Raw genomic sequence first — 6,661 nt, 5'->3', positions numbered from 1 at the left:
CCTAACTACTAATTTGTAACTTAGGGATTTGTAAATGAATAAGCAAAGAGCTGAACTAATCAGACGAAGTCTCATTTATGTCCACGAGACAATATTCAAGCCCAACGCACACATACTGCACAGAGCACAGCATCTGATAATGTCTACAGCAGCATTTGCTTTGCATATATTTATTTAGTCATTTGCACATTTTGTTACCAAGATGCACATTTTCCTCATTTTTACGCTCAGTTAAGGACTGTCGTGAAGGACATTTAAATAAATGTCTTTATTTAAAGACAGTCTCTGTGTGATTGTTTTGCATGTATGTATTTAATTAAAATATAGTCAACAAAATCAACCAGAAGCTATTTGAAACTTGATTTGACTTGATTTTATACAATGAAATAAGTAACAAAGAGTAAAGTCAACTACAACGTTGTTACATTTGCAAACGCTTGTGATTACAATCAGAGACTCAGGCAATCAAATCACACAGCAGCAATTTGACATATTTAGGTTTCTAGGCATTGTGAAAGAGTCCAACCCGATTACTGACTGGCACCAGATAAAGTGCCCATTAAGGTTATATTGCTGTGTGATGAGTCTGATGAGTCTAACAGGTGACTTCCAAGGAACGGGGAGCTACATCTCCATGAACATAAAGGGAGGGAGTCAGACAGGAAAGGCAGACTAAAAGGAAACAAAAGAAGGATAGCACAAAAAGACAGCAAGGTAGAAAAACATCAAACTATGACAAGTATCCTCCAAGCTGAAAATATCTCAGCACCTGCTTCAGACACGTAGACAAGGGGATTTTTTTTTTGGGCAACAATTTCAGAGTAATATGTCATCCTCCGTTGCCAAGTCGTGTGTTGTATGGCATCTGTATCACCGGTTCTGATTCCAGAGAAACAGACAGAGGGAAGGATACACCTGCTCCTCTCCTTTGTTCAGCCAGCTGCCACCTGTTGCCTGGCTGCTCTTTAGTGGTCTGTGGTGTGACCTACATCACATTAGTACAGTTTAAAATTTTTTTTCCCATCTGTTGGTGATTCTAAAAAAAAAATAAAAAATCAACAAATACCCTAAATTTTTGATCCCTGAAATTGACAATTGTGCAAGAAAAAAATGATTTATCTATTTCCTGTGCTGATGTGTTGTCCTCCCGGTGTTTTGGTTACCCACTAGTTATTACTATGTTACAATAAATACGCCATTGAGCAATGAGCACAATATGAGGACACAAGGACACAGTAACACTGATAGATTGGAGTTCCTAAATAAAACAACCTCATGCATACGGCATAAGCTGGCCACAGTGAGGTGAGTGATCCATCTTGCTTTACAGCCAGAAGGTAACTGTCCGCAAAAACTAATGTGTGGTTCAAATGTCAGACACACAGGTTTAACGTCACTATCACTAAACTGTCAAGAAAGCAACGTGTACAGGGTTCCTTCACTGACAGACAGATAAATGTATACAAATAGGAAAAAGTATTTGGTTCGCTTTTTTATTTTCATTGCCAGGCCTATTATACGAGAAACGGCTGTTTTTTTTTTTGTTTGTTTTACTTCTTATCATCTTTGTGTTATTCTCTGGCGACCAATCCAGGCTTTACTCCACCTCTTGGTCAATGACTGTTGGAGATAGACACCAGCCCCTCTCCAATCCTTTGTGAACAAGCCGGTATAGAAGACAGACAGATGAATGTCGTTTCTCACTCTCCCACCTACTTCTTATGGTCTTTCATTAGCAGGTTTATTTGCCAATTTTTCACTTCATCCCATTTCCTTTTCGACCACTCGCCTCACTTCACCATCACCCTCCACTTCCCACAAACACAACCTTCTCTCCCACCTCAGGTTAAGTCCCTATCATCCTCTCCATGACTGTTCTCTCCTTTCTAGCAGCTGAGCCTTGCTAAGGGCTATAATCTTTCCTCCAGAGCTCACTGCTGATTGAGCCCACAGAGAAATTGCAGCAAAAGACAAATGGATTCACTGGACAAAGAGGTATACCTAAGAGAAAGAAAGCAACAGAGCAAATAAAAGCGTAGGAGAGCATCTGAACACGTTAACAGAAACAATCCATTCTTCTATAGAGGAGCACTGTGTAGGATTTTGTGATAACACACCGCAAAGTTTCAGATTTTCACCAAATAATTCTACTTGTCTCGCCCTCTTTTCAACCGTTATGTTCATAACAAATCTGTTTTGTGGTCCTAAACTGATGACCTATTTCTACTTCATTATGTCAGAGACCTCTGAATGAAAATCCTTAAACTTCTCAGATTGAGAATATCGTGTTTATGTTTCCTTATGTTTCTTCAAACCATTGCCAATCCTCACTGAGACCCCATTCACACCAGGTTTAGACCAAACCACAATATAAAGCAATCAGAGAGAACATAAGTGCTCTCTCTGGGTTGTTGGAGACGTCTTGAGGAGCGTACCAAGAAAGTAGTGAGCTCCTTAAGGATTGCGTGACCTGTGAGAGCATCCTGTTTTCAGCATGGACTCATCTGTGATGAGTGTTTGTCGGTGGGTTCTACATGGAAGAGTTTAATCGCAGAAGTGCCAATGAATCCACAACACAAGGCCTGCAAGCATTTGCACATCAATTGAACATTTTAAAGCCTAGCCACGTTGGCCTCAAGTTGATGCTATCTGATCATGCCCATATTGGGCTGGTACAGAAGTCATTTCTTACAACTCTGTTGGAACTACGGCGGCAATGTGCACAGCTACGCTAACTGCAACACCAAACAGTTTCTTTAACACAAAGATTACCTAGAAATGGAGCTACATGAAACTTTTTATCTCATTATGTGAGGCTGTTCTTTCAAACAACCGCACACAGTGGGACAGACATATCCCCTCACTTTCCGATAACCAAAAATCGGTTGCATGCCTTATGAATGAATGTGAAAATAGGCAAACCCACAGACAGGCTTTGTGTGTGTAGGTGTGTGTATGTGTGTGTGTGTGTGATGTGCACCGGGGCAGTGCAGCGTGACAGACAGGCTGTAGATGCTCAGTCTAAATCCTCTGGTGGGCAGGTGCATGGCTTAAATGGATTCCTAAGATAGAGAAATATGAAAGCCCAAGCCACATCTGTGGCTCTGTCTTCATTCTGTCTGTGAATAAAGAATCTGTGTCTGATAATAATTGGGCATCTGCTTGTTTGTTCGGTCAGATGTTTGTGATCCAATTTGTTTTTAGAAACTCATTTTGATATTGGTAATGTATCTTAAAGCACAGAGTAGCTTTCATACAGAGGACTTCATTACGATCGGGTTCCTGTGGGAATGGAAAGACATTTTAAATGGTCTTCGGTTTAAACAAGAAGTTTAACAATAAAATAAGTTTAAGAAAAATCGAGATTTTTGTGGGATTTTACTACATCCAAGCAATGTGATTTACATGCTTCAGTTGCTTCCAATTATATACAGTTAAATTGACATTATGCTTTTCAGATCAATGAGATAAGTTTTTTTTTCCATTTTGCAAATGTAATTGCTTCCCATCCTGCAGAACTTTGGACAACTCTAAAAAAAAAAAAAGACAAGTGATCCCATTAGGCAGAAATCTACCCAAGCATCAGAAAATCACAATTAAAAAGACAATCAAACATGATCTTAAAAATAAAGCTCTCCTCCCGTCCACTGAGCTTTACCACTCTTGGATCCATAGTAACCCTTTTGAGTCATGGCCTCTTCACCTGTGAGTAATAATCCATACATTTAAAATGATAAAGAGTCTGCACTTGATTAGCACTTTATCAAGTCCAGAGGACCCCATAGCGCCTCATATTACGTTCAGTCATTTACCCATTTACACACACATTCACACACTGATGCTGCTCTGCAGTTGCTTATCCTTGCTGGGGCGATATGTGGGGTCCACCCTGTACAAGGCAAGAACAGAACAGAAATATCATTAATTGGGGAAATTTAGATATAACAGAAGCATTGAGGCATAGAGGTTCACACAAAGATGAAATAGTATTTAAGAAATATACAAAAAGCAACCATCTGTTTATATGAACTTACCTCATTATTACATGAAGACTCTCCTAATCTGGCTCTCCGCTCCTTCAGATAACTCCACAGACCTCCGACTGGCTGTACAAGCCACACTGTTAAACATCACCTTAGTTCACTTCAGCAGCTTTGTCCCTTAAAGGTCCATGAATCAGAGTACACAAGAAAAACATAAAATACCACCAAACAAATACCCACAACAAATACTGAGATCCAACAATAGGATTTAGACAATTTAGATACAGCAAATCGTGTCGTTGCCTCATGTGTATGACATCATAAGAATTGTTAATTGTTAGATAATTAAGTATTTTCTTGAGTCTTGAAAATTATGTTTGATAGTAGAATGCTACTTTCCTCTGCCGAACGACTTCAAAAGCAGAATTCTCAAGCACAATCAGAAAGCTTGTACGAGAACAAACAAGTCAATGTTAATGTTTAAATCAATGTGAAATAGGCTCCGCTCGGTTATGGATTTTATGCCACCTACACCCATCCAGCTAACCGCAGTAATGACGGGCAGGACCATTAACGAAGCACGGATGATAACCCTACGTAAAAGCAAAAAGTATAATATTGGTGCTCACTGTGTTGACATCATGACAGGTCCAGTCTCACAATTGATTTCAAAGGTACAATGAAGGAATACAGCCCACTGATTGGTGGAAATTCACATCTGATTTTGGTGACATAAACTTTGGATGATAAAGAATGTGCTGTTTAATAATGTACGTCTCTGTGTGTGCGTGCGTGTGTGTAAGCTGGTTTAGAGCGGACAGTTACAGAGAGGGACAGCATGCCCATGAAGCCCTGGAGCAGGAACTTTTGCCAGCTTCTGGCGCTACATCAAAGACAGCAAGATGGGCGACAGAAAGAGAAAAAGACATGAAAGTGAAACAAGGGGATGGAGACTAGAGAGAGCTGGCGTTACACAGCATATGGCTTGTGTGGGGAGACAGATGTCTCTGTTTTGAGGGGAGAGGTGAGCTCACAACATGCCCTGTTGCATCTGCAATTGTAGAACCCCTGTGGGAGCAGAAGACAGCTGTAGTTGCTCGCTGGGACTTTAAGAGCTCATCCAACCTTTCTCTAATGATATTTTCTGCTTTCCACCAATCATTTTCATCATTATGTCCTCATTATAGCTTAATTTAATAAGTCCGGCTAAGTTCTTCAGGCTCTGGCATCCTTTTGTTAAGCATTTTTTAATACTTCGTTAAGTAGCAGACAGAAAAACGCTCATATCAAGCTTTCCTATATATGAGGCATCTCAGTTTACACGACAAGGTTTTAACAACCAAGTTTTTATAGGGATGTTGCTCATCAATCACAATACCTTATGAGATATATTTTAAATTATCTACCTTCTCTGTGCCCTTGCAATCTGTCTTCTATCTACATGCCCTAGCTGTAAATAAAGACAGATGACTATTGTTCCCAGGGGGTCTCATGTGTTTGTCCTGTTTTTTCATATTCTCTCTCCCTGGGCCTGAGATTGTTGCTGATGTAGCTGTAAATTACATCGCTTGCGTTTATGTTGGTGTCTGCATTGATGCGTACGCGTGTGCAAGAGAGTGCTTATTTAGGAGCAGAAAATAAAGGAATCACAGCACATGAGGAAACTGTGTGCTGAAACAGTAACAGCAGCTGCACATCCAACTCTTCTTTGCCATTTGACAGCATTGAGGACGAGATCACCTGCGATGTAATTCACAGTCCCGTGTTAAAGGAGGGGAATAATTTTCACATTTGCTTCCCGAGACGGCTCATTTGTCATGCTTTGACAAGTTTTTTCTTGTGAAGAAAAAACAATGGAATTATTGTAGTCACAACATAATACATATGGGAAAAGATGTAAAAAAAATTTTTATTTAATTCATGTTTCTTTACATGTTTGTTAGTATTAAATTTGGATTGTGTTTAAGAGGATTCTGACTGGGTAATGTCTCTAAAGCAGCATTGTTACAAGCCTAAAGCGCTCATTCATTTTTTAAGGTTTTCCTGGCACTGGTGGCTTTTATTGCAGTGGAACAGACAAAATGAATAGAGAGAGAAAAAGGGTAGACATGATGCAAATGTCCCAGGGTCAGGAATCGAACCCCAAACAGCCATGTTGAAGACTAATAACCACCATACATGGGACACTTTATGAGAAACATGCTGAAACCGCCCCACAAACATCACCCCTACTGAGGAATGCATCATCACTGTTAAAGTGAGGGTGTTTGTTAACTTTAAAATGCAGCAATAAAAACAACTAATCTCAATATTATCAGTTAATCAGTGTGTACTCCTCCCCAGCTGGGACCCCAATCCATGGCAAATCTTTTCTTTAATCATGTCTCTTTTTTTAGGTTAAGTGGGATTCATGAATTATCTGTTTCAGCTGCTTGATGAGATTGGTGGCTTTTTGTTTCAGCCCGGGGGACTGACAGGACCCCATGTGAATACCAGCCATGGAACAAAAAGTGTTAGATTAAATTAGCCTACTTTGCCAGCAAGACGGTCATGGTAGGCTTTAGGCTCTGCAAGAGGCCTTCACATTTTCTGGTGACCAACTCATGCAGGTAAACCCGCTTCTACAATGATGAACCCCAATGGTCTCACCATTTTCTCATGCAACTCACACTTCATAG

At 40.1% G+C, this 6,661-nt stretch overlaps 1 long non-coding RNA gene across 1 annotated transcript; it reads right to left on the bottom strand.

The window, feature by feature from the left end:
• Positions 1–358: 358 nt before the first annotated feature.
• Positions 359–6,292, bottom strand: LOC108166807 (uncharacterized). Its single transcript, XR_001777204.1, has 2 exons — positions 4,035–6,292; positions 359–3,889 (listed from the first exon to the last, which is right to left on the bottom strand). It is a non-coding gene; the product is annotated as an uncharacterized LOC108166807 (long non-coding RNA).
• Between the last annotated feature and the right edge of the window lie 369 nt (positions 6,293–6,661).

The sequence above is a fragment of the Poecilia reticulata genome, linkage group LG13, assembly GCF_000633615.1.
Source record: "Poecilia reticulata strain Guanapo linkage group LG13, Guppy_female_1.0+MT, whole genome shotgun sequence".
Classification (NCBI taxonomy): domain Eukaryota; kingdom Metazoa; phylum Chordata; class Actinopteri; order Cyprinodontiformes; family Poeciliidae; genus Poecilia; species Poecilia reticulata.
The sequence above is the reverse complement of the archived record's forward strand: the minus strand, read 5'-3'. Positions and strand labels throughout refer to the sequence as shown.